Here is a 13,225-nt window from a genome sequence, read left to right on the forward strand (position 1 = left end):
TGTATAAAGGCATTACAAAAAAGTGGTCTCATATGAACAAATGAGACTATTTGTTTATTCCCCTATAGTGAGTAGATACTCTAGTATAATCAAAAGAAACTACTCTCTGTTATTTCTTCTGAAAAACTATTCTTGAGCTTTTCCTCTTGCCCCTCTCCCCAGTCCATGAGGAAATTATTTTTCCCTCCTTTGTAATACCTACATGCTCTAACACAGGCTGCTAACATAGCCTCTTCCCATTATAGGAGAGGTTTCCTGATGATCAGGAGCGTGGCTTAGTTATCTCTGTATCCCAGAACGTAGCACATTGTCTGCACAAATTAAGAGCTCAGAAAATATTTGATAAATATGTGAATGCTTTAGAGGAGGGGGATTTTAAAACTCCAAAATTTCGAACACTTCTTTTCATCTAAAAGTCAGGAAATTTCAAATCAAAATGCAAGTGATACTCTTCATGGATTACGTATAAATACTCAAAGGAAAAATCCCCAAGGACTTCAGACACCAGGAGGTTAGGGTGGAAAATTATTAAGAAAGAGCTTCGCAGAATTCATGCTTCTAAAAATTATCTCTTTTTTTCCAAAGCTGGAAGTTAGTATTGAGCCAAATGGACAGGAAAATCATCAATCTTGATTTATTAAAATGCTTGTTTGATGCTGAAGTCTATCTTTAAATTACGGTAAATGCAACCATATTGGTCAATGTTGAATAAACGAGTGCATGTGAGAGAGATTTAAAATTGAGAGATTTCATATTTTATTTACATGGGTCAAAAGAACCCTTATTGAAATGCCCTCATAAAGTAACCTCATTTGCTCTCATATTACTTTTCAGTAGTAAATCTCCATTGCTTCTGAAAACAGAAGATATACAGTAAACAATCACTTTCCTATGACAAATGTATCTATGCATTAAGAATATCTGTTTACCTTTAAAGCATATTATTAATCCATAAGTAGATACTCTTAAGCAATATAAGAGATAATAGTGGAAAAATAATAAACCTAACACTGTTTTCTTAGATGAGAAAATGTTATTTAGCATCACAAAATGCTTCCTTCTTATTTGTGTTACTCCCACAAGCTACTATGTATGGTCAAATATCAACATTATCCATACAGTATAGGATACATGATAGCTATAACATAGAAGTCTTTCCTTTGTTGACAAGTGTGAATAAATAAAAATAGATACTACTAGTTTTCAAACCTAATCTAGCCTCTTTTGAATATTAGTTCCATAAATTCAATACTACCCTTCGTATAATGATAATAAAAAATAAACAGAAGTTCAGATGGTCAAGATTTAACCATTTTCACTGACTTGCTCTATAGGAAGACTGGTCTGTGCATCTATTTCTCAATGACATACACATATACTCCTAAAAGTTAATAACCTTATTTGCAATTCCACTTATTTTTTCTTACATGTGCATACATATCCTATCTGTCAGGCATGGGAGAGTAAACGAGTCATCTGAAAGCATTCATTCAGAGGTTTCTAAAACATACCCAATCATCTTCACCAAAAGCTGAATAGGAGGACATTTTGAAGAGATTTGTTCCAGATGCTTTTAAATGAAAAGTGGGTAGTAAAGCAATATTTTTATTGTTTTTGATTATACGTACAAAGAACAATTTTTAGATAGGCCTTGAAGGCAGAAGGGAAACCTTAACATTATGTGCAAAATATTATGTATCTGCTGTGTAAATGGCACTAGATGTGAGCTTCATCATATAAACACCTTCACTAAATGTCCTCTCATACCTCTTTTGCTTTCAATGCAAGAAAAATGTGCCTTCAATGAATTACCTGCTAATGTTTTATTTTAGTATAGAAATATTTATTTTCTTTAACATGACAAATATTAATAATATTAATTTTATTATAAGATATAACATTTATTATTACCTTATTGTTCACAAAGCTGTTTTACATATATCATCTCAATCAATCCATATGTAATTTACCATTTTATACCTGAAAAAAATACAGGCTAAGAGGGAATGAAGCTGATAAGTGACAGAGATGACCTTGCTATAGATTATTTGAATCAAAGTCCACGGCTTTTCACAGTGACCAATTTACATTATAACTGCATAGATAATATGGAATGCTAGAAGGTGATCAGAGTCACAAAAGGCGAACATACTACCACAAATACAAAATAAACATGAATTTAGAGCCTCTATTTTGAACAACCCAGGGGGTTCCATGTACACTGTAACCTATGTGAGTGACATCCTGGAATTTTATAGTGCACAACCTGCATGTCTGCATGGATTTATCCAGAAGTGAAAATTGAACCTTCTTTATGATGCCGGATGATTTGTTAATATTTTATATAATAATGCTCCTATATTTGCTAATTAATATTTGGTGTTTTGATTTTTATCATATATTAATATGATGAAAATACTTTAACATACAAAAAATCACCAAAAGTTTTGTGTCTGTACATTACAATACCCCAAAACATGTATTTTGCTTAGCCACAATAATATTCTGCCTTTTTTTCACTTATTTTATCATAAATATCACATGAGCTGCCCTTTCCTTTTGTTTGCTATTAGAGATTCCATCATAATGAACATCTTTACGCATTCTTTTTCAGCTTCTGCTATATAATAGCCTTAGAAGAAATTACTGGGTCAACGTTATGGAAACTTTTATGGCTTTTACTAAATATTGTCGTATTGCTTTCCCAATGGTCATACCAATTTTTAGTGGTACCAGAAAGAATGAGGTTATGCTGTTGAGAAGAAGTTTTTTGCTTGTATTTTTAGACAAATGCTGTTTTATTAGATACAAGGAGAGAGCTGATGCTTGTTTCAATTTGAATCGGTTTGATTACTAATGAAATAGAACACAATTTATACATGTATTTATTCTGTATGTTTCTACTTTTGTCAAAATACAAAAGTAGAAACATACTTTTTATGTTTAAAAATAATAAAAAGTTTATATCCTCTGCTCATGTATCTATTGAACACTTGATAAATTAATTGGAATGAGGTCATAAATTAGTAGTTTTTAAACATTTCAAGACATGGACTCCATTTGATCATCTGATAAAAATAATGATCATTTTCTACAGAAAAAAATGCCTATACGGACATATTTACATACAGTTTTATGGGGTTCACTGACCTCCCTGCAAAAGATTCCTATTACCATGAAATCCAAGTTAAGAATCACTATTGTAAATTAAGCTACTTACTCATAGTCAATGAATGAATATATGTTCCCAAGTGGTCCTATTTTTTTTTTTCAATTTTTGTTTCATTTATACTATGCTAAAATTTTATACTTTTATATATTTGAATCTATTTCTACTGTAATTTCTCATATGACTTAAAATTTGATCATTTTAAGCATGATCAGCTATATATCCATAGTTAATCTAAAGTTGATACACATAAACCTATATATATAAATTGTTACCCAGCTTATAGAGACTATTTCAATACTTTAATAAAATATATGTTGTTGTAGACACACAATCTATAGTAAGAGATATTAATGTGAAATCATCAACAAAGAGAATGAGAAAAGAATAAAGTGAAATCTGTTTTATTAGGAAGTGATTATCTATATACTCCTGTTTAATCATTTCAAGAAGCACATATTCTATTTCATTTCCTCGAGGGTTTGTTTATGACTGATTTTCTTTTACTAATAAAAATATGCCTGGGTATAACAATGTGAGAGGCAAGGAAGAAAAATCTCTCTTAGAAAAATTTACTTGAAAACTGTTCCCTGGAGATATCAAAGAGTGAAGAACTACTACTTCATAACTTGCAAAAAGTGAGGAACATTTTATTTTATTCTCTCTGTGGGGAAAGCCCGTATAAAATTCCCTTTCTGCCATACATAAAAACTATATTTCATCTCAGAATCAATTAACCCTTTCTAATAAAGTCATTTTTTATTCAATAAATCTGGTCCTTCATATTTTCTAAGATTAGTGCAAAAACCTTTTGCCCTGTTATTAACTTTTATATTCCTGAGACCCTCAATCCCCTATAAATGTGGGATAATTAAATTGGGATATTAATGATTCACAAGAGCGAGTTACTGCACAAAAATGATATGGGCAAACTGAGAGAACATGAAATCAGGGCAATAGGCCTCAAGTTCCATTGCAGGACTTATTAGAATGGTGGCCTTTATCTGTGCAATGAGGGTATTAATTGCCTTTTAACTCATGGAGCTGTTGTTAGGATGTAGTGAAATCATTTATTTATGCAATAATTTATAGAAAAATTGTATACAGAATGCTTAGTATATGCTCGTCACTGTACTAATTACCAAGAAGATAAACAAGATTCATCTTTACCAAAGTTCACGGTATAGTAGAAAATAGACATATCATGGGTAAATATTAAACATTTTATATAACTAAGGATACGTATATTCAAAGGGTACTATGGGAGCACAAAGAAAGGGATATGTAGCCACACGGATGTTAGGGAAGACATTTTCTGGAAGGTGATGGCTAGGTTTAATCTAGAAAGATGAGCAAAAATAAGGAAAGAAAAAACGTGCAAAGGGAAAGATGAATCTTTCTGAGGAGACAGCAAGAGCAAAGGCAGGGAGGTAAGAAACCAAAAGAGCATGCTTCTCATTATACACAATTCAGTTTTCTTGCACTCTAAAATGTGAAGAAGAGGGCAGCATGGGATGAAATTACAAAGGGAGTTGGTAGTGAGTTCATGGGAAGTCTCCATGATATGACCCCTTATATACTATCACATAAGGCAACATGAGTGAAAGTATGTAAAAATGGGGAAAAAAACCCCCACCTAGTTATAGGAACACCAAGAGTTATCCTCATTACACAGGGCAGTTAATAACAATCTGTGCCAGAAAAACATTTTTAAAAATGTCATTTCCTTGGGTGCTAGTTAATATGTTAACTGAAGATTCTCATCACTTAAGTTACCCAGAAAATATAAGTTTAGGAAGAGAAGGAAATATTAAAGTTGAAAACAGTTTACAAATATACATAGGGAAGAAAAACGAAGGGATATGAGTTTATTTCACCTTAAAGAGTGAGCTATTAAGTAATATGTAAGAGTTAATTAGGGTCAGTCCATTCTCTGCTTCCACCAAAAATGAGAAAAAAAGAAATGAGAAATACGGAAGATTAATGGTAAACATTAGATAGGATTATGTGATACTGTGGAACATTATGAAGGAAGGCTCCAAACTCAGGACATATTTAGAAAGTGGATTTACCATGTTAATAATGCTACAAAATGGCAATGCAAAGTGGAGGAGAGTAGAATGGAAAATGGCATGAAAAATGCTTCTATTATATCTGAGTAATAGCTTTTGATCATAGGATTATAGAATGCTAGGGCCGAAGGTGACATTCATGATCATTTTATAATGAGGAGGTCTAAACTAATTAAATTACTGTATAAAGAAGAGAAAAACAGTGTCAAAGAGGTTTCCTCATTTCCCACTCACTGGACAGTCAGTGTAATACAGTTTTCACTGCTCATCATCCTATAAAAGTTTTTCTTAATAACATCACCTATACCCTTTCTAATTTCCAAGACAGTGACTGTCTGGGTTTTAACTGTCTTTCCAGCACTAAGCGTTGAAAGTGTTACACAGTAGAGCTCAATAAAGGTGTTTTTAAGTTAACGAAGACCAAATTTACTTTTCAGACCTCTTCTCATTTTTCTTCTGTGCAGATAATGAATTCTGTTAACCTGTGGTAGAGAGAATAATGGTCCCCCAAAGATGTCCACATCCTAATCCCCAGAATCTGTGAATAAGTTTTATTAAAACTTATTTGTTTTAAAATAGGTTAAATTTAAATTATTTTAAAACTCTTTGTTAAGGCAAAGAGAATTGCAGTTGCAGATGGAATTAGATGTGCTAATCAGCTCATTTTGGATAGGGAGATTATCCTGGGTTATCTGGGTGGGCCCAGTGTAATTGCAAGTGTCCTTGAAAGGGCAAGAGGGAGGCCCAAGTGGGCGAATCAGAGAGATGGCAGAATGAGAAGGACTTGGCCCAATGTTGCTGGTTTTGAAGATGGAGCAAGAGGGCCATGAGCTAAAGAATGTGGACAGCCTCTAGAAAATGGAAAAGACAAGGAAAGAGATTCTCCCCAGGAGCCTCCAGAAGGCACACAGCTCTGCTGGCCCTTAATTTTAGCCCACTGAGGCCAATTTCAAACTTCTGACCTGAAGTTCTGAAGAACTGTTCGATTATAAATTTGTGTTATTTTAAGCCACTAAATTTGTGGTAATTTTTATAGCATTAATAGGAAACTATTACATAACTTTCCTCTTTACGACTATTACTTCAAGCAAGAAATACATACTGATACCTACTAGGTGGTAGAAATTCAACTGTGTAAAAGATAAAGTTCCTACACTTTTGGCCTTATAGCATAGTGAGAGAAACATACCCTAAAAAGAATAGACAGTAGATACACAGATAAGTTCCCCAATAGAGAGAATACAGGGCTTCGTCATAAGCCTATAGGAAGGGAACTAACTTGAGAAACTCAGTGTTTCCTTGATGAAATGACATCTTAGCCGAGTTCTGAATGTTAATCAAGAGTACAGAAGCAGACAAGGTGGAAAAGAACTCCAGACAGTAAAAAGAGCAGGTGCAACTATCAGTATGTGAGAGACAGAACATGGTCCTTTCACAGAACTAGAGATAGAGGAGGACAAAAGTGGCAGAGATGACTCTTAAAAAAAAAGAAATAATCATCAGCCTAATTATAAAGAGCCTTAAACTGTAGCTAGACAGCAGTTAGAAACCAAACCAGAACTTTAATTAGGGGAGGGGCAATATAGGTTTGTTTTTAGAAATTAATTTCACAGTATGGACAATATATTGGAAGAGGTTCCTGGAAACAAGACCAATTAGCTGGTTATAACTGAAATCCATGTGAGAAGTGATGATGGTCTGTATTGGTGACTTACAGTGGGACTGGAGAGAGGTAAATGCAGGCAAGATGTATTTAATAGGTATTACTGATAAGAACTAATTATTCATTAGATGTGGAGGTAGTGAACTGGGGAGAGGTAGAGCCAATGTTATTACTCAAATTGGAGTCTAGAGATCTCAGGAAGAAGAGCCCTGGGTCTGTCTATATAGTGAGGAATGGAAAGAATTGGGAAATATTGAGTTTGGGGTGTTTTGAGACAAGGAGGATATGGGTAGTAGGCAGTTTGATACAGGAGCCTGAAGTGCAAGAGATAAATCTGAGTTGAAAATAAAATGTGGGAGTTACAAGCCAACCGGCATGTAGTAACTGAAGCGCCTATAGTAAATGATATTACTAGAAAGAGTGCACAAGCTTTCTGATCTTCTGAAATATCACTGATTCCTGGTTCTCCTTCCAACACAAGGGCTGTCTCGTAATCTGTTTCACTGATTTGTTCGCCTTTCATCCCAGAAATGTTGTTATTCTCCAAGGGTTCTAGCTATCCTTTGTATCTTCTTGCCTTGGTCTACTATGCTTATTCTTCCTAAGCAAAGCGACTTCCTCTCCCTCCCCAACCACCACTGTATGTTGATACTGATGATACCTAAAGCTATATTTTTCATTTTGATTAATGTCCTGATCTTCGCACTGACAGAGCTGACTCTAGTTTATACCTCCACCTAGATGTCCTGCAGGTACCTTAACAATATCATTCATCTTCCCAAATAAATTCATGTATCCTACCCCTCCTGCCAATTAATGGCACCGTCATCCATCTAGTAACGAAATAAGTAACTCTTGAGTTATTATGCAAGTTTGAAAAATGCTTGCCCTGAGGTTAAAAGCCAGACATAAGGGGCTTCACGATTTGACTCCAAATGCTTTTCTAAACTTAGTATCTGTAATGCCTGTTGGCACTCACACATACCCCTTACCCCTCAGCACACATACCTACCAGGTCTACCCTAGCCACACAAGCCAAATGTCTCCATGAATAAGCCACACACTTTCTCACGTTCAGTCCCTTGTTCATGTACTCAGTGGAATGAGACCTGAGAACTCTCACTCTTAAGATCAAGTTCAAATGTCAAGTTCAAATGTGAACTTAAGATCAAGTTCAAATTATGTCCTTGGCAGAAGTCATCAATCAATTCTTCTGATATATACATACACTTCAGCATTTTTCAAACTGTATCATTAGTATATCGGTGTGTGTGCGTGTGTGTGCGTGTGTGTGTGTGTGTGTGTGTGTGTGTGTGTGTGTGTATACACACACACAAATACTTTACTCTCTTCTATAAAGCATCTCACATACCACTTATCACCCCCTATATGTGACCACACTTAGATGGGAGGACTATTATGTCTTTGTAATTCCTGGCACTCAATACGGTATCTTCAAGCACAAATACGTACTTAATAAGAATTGGTTGACTAAATCACATGATTAATTATTCCGTAATTAAATCCCACATCTAATGAGTCCCGAGCCAATGTTTTTTCCCTCCACTTTGCTCAAACTGCTCTGTTAATTATAAACTTTCTGTCTTAATCATCAATTCATTTCCAAAAAAATTCATTGAGCACCCACTAGGTATAAAATCACTTTTCAATATCTTCTCTCAAAATTTGGTATTTGGATTGAAGTACTTATTTTCATCACAATGTAGAATGAATAATAGAGATAGAGAATATTTATTGCAAAAAATCTGCCTTGATTTTTCTGGGTGAATTTCATTCTGGAGTATGATGAAATTGCCCTTTACTTCATCTTGACTGTTGTGGCTTCTAACACAAAGTAAGATGCTATGGATGGCCTGTCTGACCCTTTACCTCTCCTGTAAATGTTACTTCTTTCTCATGTAGGTCAACCGCTTTTTATTGTAGGGAGTTGATAGATCCAGATAATAATTTGAACAGCTGTGTCAGCTCATATCACATAAAAGTTCCCTCCCATCTCCTGGCACTTAATCATAAAATTTATGCTATATTAGCAAATTGCAGTTATGGCCAGAACCTTACATAATCACACAATTGCATATTCATAAAAATAACCAGTAACACCATATATATTGAAAACCCAATGCAAGAATTGTAGAAACATGTTGATGATGGCTATAGAAGTTATCATGAAATAGGCCTAAAAACAATGAGGTAGAAGTATCATATTCAAATTGAAGAGAAAATCAGAACTCCAAGAGTGTATGAAAAGGTACTAAGTGGCATGAGTTAGAAAAGAGAGTGCCATGTGGTAGGTGGTGCAAATGGTTCATTCTTGTTCCCTTCAAATTCCATTCTGACACCAAGAATATGTCTCAGCTACAGTATAGGTCAGTGGTTAAACACATTTGCTCCAGCAGCAAGTAGCCTGGCTTCAAACCCCAGCTCCACTTCTCACTAGCTGTAACCTTAGACAAGTTTCTTAACCTGTCTGTGTCTCATCACATCCATCTGTACCATGAGAATAAAAACACTGGTACAGAATTGTGAAGATGAAATGTGACAGACATATTAATAATGAAAATTTAAAGAAAAAATACAGAGAGAAAACCTATAAAACTTTATTCCTGGTTATACCACTACTTCCTGTGGGCCATCTGTATAAATTACATTATCTTGTAAAAGAGACACAATTTCTAGGTGGGAGTCATGCTAACAATTAGTAAGATTTTTATAGTATTTACAACTGTGCAGCAATTAGAGTCTTCTTGATTTGAAAGATAAAGAAAGAATATGAAATTGTATTAGTATAAATTATACCTTCTCATGACCAGAAGAATGAAATTTGTTTAACAATAATGGGAATAATGAATAACTCTGTGGTGCATTATAATTTACAAAGTGAGTTCAAATAGCTCATCTTGTTTGAACACAAATATGTGGGTGTAGACTTTTTGTGGGTAAAAATAAGTTACTATTAATTGGTATGCAGACTTAAAATATACTTTAGTAGTGTGTCATGAAAAAGATCACTTATTTTTGTTAAAAATAATCACGGACTAATTATGGCAGAATAAATCAAAATAGATCAAGGTCTCTTATGTAATTTAGAGGTGAAATTAAATATTTGGGTACTGTGGCAGAATCACTAACTAGATACCTGCTCTCATACCTCAGCTTAGTCAGTTTTAAAGTAATCTATCTACTAGAAAATTTAAAAATACATTATTCTATGGTATATATTTACCTATCTTAATGGATTGTAAAATAGTTCTTTTCAAATAAAAAAGAAAGCAATCAGCCAAATGTGCACAACAGTCATTTCCAAGTGTCTGTATCATTGAGATACTTTATAAACAGACAAAGGCTCAAACACAGAGTCCTTTTTTGGGTGCATTACGAAGGGATATTTAAATCACAAGGTACATCTGCTAAATTGTACTATAAAGGTTAAGAAAATGGTAGAGTAGATATAGCTCGTGTCTCATGCTTTATTTTCTTGGCCCAACCCTGAACCTACCTGTCATGGTGAACAGATTCTGTGCATACTGAAGATTTCCCACCTCAAGCATTCACATCTCTCTGCATCTTGGCATTAGGGCTTTTCCCAAATCTAGGAGAATTTGGTAAGCCCATCTGCGGGGCAGCACAGAAGTGACAGAGATTTAATTCCTCCAGGTGCAATCCTCAGTAAATGAGGGACAGAAATCTATGGATAAAACCCTGGTAGACCAATTGTTGGCCATGTTCTCTCAGGTTCCTCAAGGGTTACACAGGACATTGAACTCAGAATGGCCCACAGTAGCCCCTCTGCTGTCTGTTCTCCTTTCCCTCACTCACTTTGCCTATCCCTCCCTTATGCTACCGGGGATCATTTCTCAAATGAACCACCTGAACTAGTACTTGTTTGAGTCAGCTTTTTGAGTAACGCAAACTAACCCATATGGGTATTGGAGCTAAATTACTTGACTTGGTTGTGTACTAGCTTCGTCTTAGGCATCTCAAGCAACACGAAGCCTCAGTTTTCTAGTCTGTTAAAAGTAAATAACCACAGTAACAAACTCTTAGTTTTTTTTTTTTTTGACAAAGTATCCTGTAAAGCATTAAGTGTAGTCTCTTAAGCAAAAATATAGTATAAAATAGGAGTCAATATAGTTATTATTCCTAACTATGCATTTAACTGCATTAAAAGTTTGTGAGCAGGTAGGTAGATCAGATTATTTGTTCATGATTCATTTATCCCTTTCCCTGCTTGCCATAAATCACCCTTGGTAGATTATACTTCCCACATCACCGATGTGGGCTTTGTCATGTGTTTTGACCTGACCAATGAAACATGGGCATACCTGACAGCGTATCAGTTCTGAGCTAGGGACTAAAGAATCATGATGTATTTTCACTCCTCTTGGCAATTCTTCCCTTTGCCAGTGGAAATCCTGCCTCATGTAGACTATGTTCCCAAAAGGAGATACATACATGGAACTGACCTGAATCCAATACAAAGACTGAAGCAGACACGGGAATAAGAAATAAATGTCTGTTCTTGTAAGTCACAGAGATTTAGGTTTTTTTTCTTTTTACAGAGCAATATCCTAGAATAATGCTGACTAACGTAGCAGGTAAATTGTAAATGTGTCCTATAGAATAAAACACAATAGCAGTATATATAACATCCTCATTTAAAATAGAGAGATTTGTATTTGACTGTTTAAATCTAAATTTAATATAAACTGATGTATGGGCTTTACATCAAGTATTTAAAATTTTCTAAAAGTCTTCTATTTAGAATATATTATCTTTTCTTTCTCAGTCTTTCTCCTTACCATATCATTCACAATTTACACATCAATGCAAGCATGTTTTTCTTATACATGGTCAACTATTAGCATAGATTGAAATCAATCTAGAAGATGATTTATGGGGAGAGTGTGTCCTAAGGAAGTTCACTGGATGACTGCAACAGCAACAGTCAGTAGGAGACTGCTTAATTATACCTTGTGCCAAATACAGAAAGCACTTAAAACAGAAATAAAGAGTAATCATTCATTCTTTCTTCACCAAATATGGAAATCTTAAGCCAGTGCTTGTGAAAGATCAAGCCAAAAAGTATAAATAAAGGCCAACGATTTTTCTAGCACATACGGGAAATCTTGCAGTCCGGGAAAGAGCGTTAGAGTCTGTCTTTTAGGAAAGATTTCAGAAAATTATTACTGATGATACAAAAGAAGTCCTGGGAGCTAATCAAAGGAGGAGACAGTTTGGAGAGTTAATCAGGTGCCAATGCTAATAGATGACCCAAGTAGCAGAACACAGAAAGTACAGTCCCACAATCAATTTTTATTCAGCTCGAGGTTGCTAACACTGATGACAAGTGGTTACTGACAGCTTCTTCCAAGGTTTCTAGTGAAAGATTTCTCTTTCTTTTTTTCAAGCTCATTACACCACTGGATTAAAAAAAATGTATATTTTTCTTTTCTAAGATTTATGACAGGACCACACTGAGAACACTTCCCTCACTGCACAGTGCCAATGGATAAGTTTGATCTGTGTCTCGACTTTAATAATTTAAATAGATGTGGATTTAGGTTAGCATGTAAATTAAGTAATTGTTAAAAAGTTCCCAAACTAATGCCATTCTTTGCACTTAGGTACAATTGCGTTGAACTTGTAGAGGAAACTATAACTTAAAATTATAAAAGATTTAGAAATAGCAGTACAAATTTGGCTTCTTACAAAGATAGCATTTAACAAACAATAGAAGAGTTTGTGGTTTTAAAGGAATTTTTTGAGTCAAAAAAGAGTTTTCTTGATAATTTTCTTCACCTTATTTTTACAAATAGTAAATTCTAGTCATTACAAAAGACAAGTCTAACTGGCAAATGATTTTCCCCTATGACCAGTGTATGAACAGTTTTATGTTTGTGTGTATGTGTGTGTGTGTGATTTTTCTACTCTCATATTTAGATTTGCACGAACTGCAGCAAACTGAAAACATTACTTTGTGATTAGAGAACATTAAATGATTTTAAAGTAGAACCTCCAAAATATCTGAAGTTTATAAATTGACTACATCATAATTGCCCAATTTTATGATTACTTTTATTATGCTAAGTATTTACCAAACAGATTATAAAAGAATGGCATTCCTGGGTTACAATAATATAGTGATTTTAGCTTTGAACCAGACTATCTCAGTTTGAATGTAGCTCTGCTACTTCTTAGGAGTGAGCCTCAGTTTCCTTGCCTGTAAATAATGATAATAATAATGCTGATGCTGCATTGTAATAAGCTTTGGGTGAATGTTCCCACTTGAACCTCTGGCTC

At 34.5% G+C, this 13,225-nt stretch overlaps 1 protein-coding gene and 1 long non-coding RNA gene across 6 annotated transcripts in view; one reads left to right on the top strand and one right to left on the bottom strand.

Moving 5' to 3' along the window:
* Positions 1–13,225, bottom strand: part of DMD (dystrophin) — a 2,259,822-nt gene that overhangs the window by 1,707,393 nt on the left and 539,204 nt on the right. The window lies entirely within an intron of this gene.
* The window catches only part of LOC309652670, a 422,767-nt gene that overhangs the window by 22,269 nt on the left and 387,273 nt on the right, over positions 1–13,225 (top strand). The gene's annotated exons all lie outside the window — the stretch shown is intronic.

This window comes from Balaenoptera physalus (genome assembly GCF_965194825.1).
Source record: "Balaenoptera physalus genome assembly, chromosome: X".
Classification (NCBI taxonomy): domain Eukaryota; kingdom Metazoa; phylum Chordata; class Mammalia; order Artiodactyla; family Balaenopteridae; genus Balaenoptera; species Balaenoptera physalus.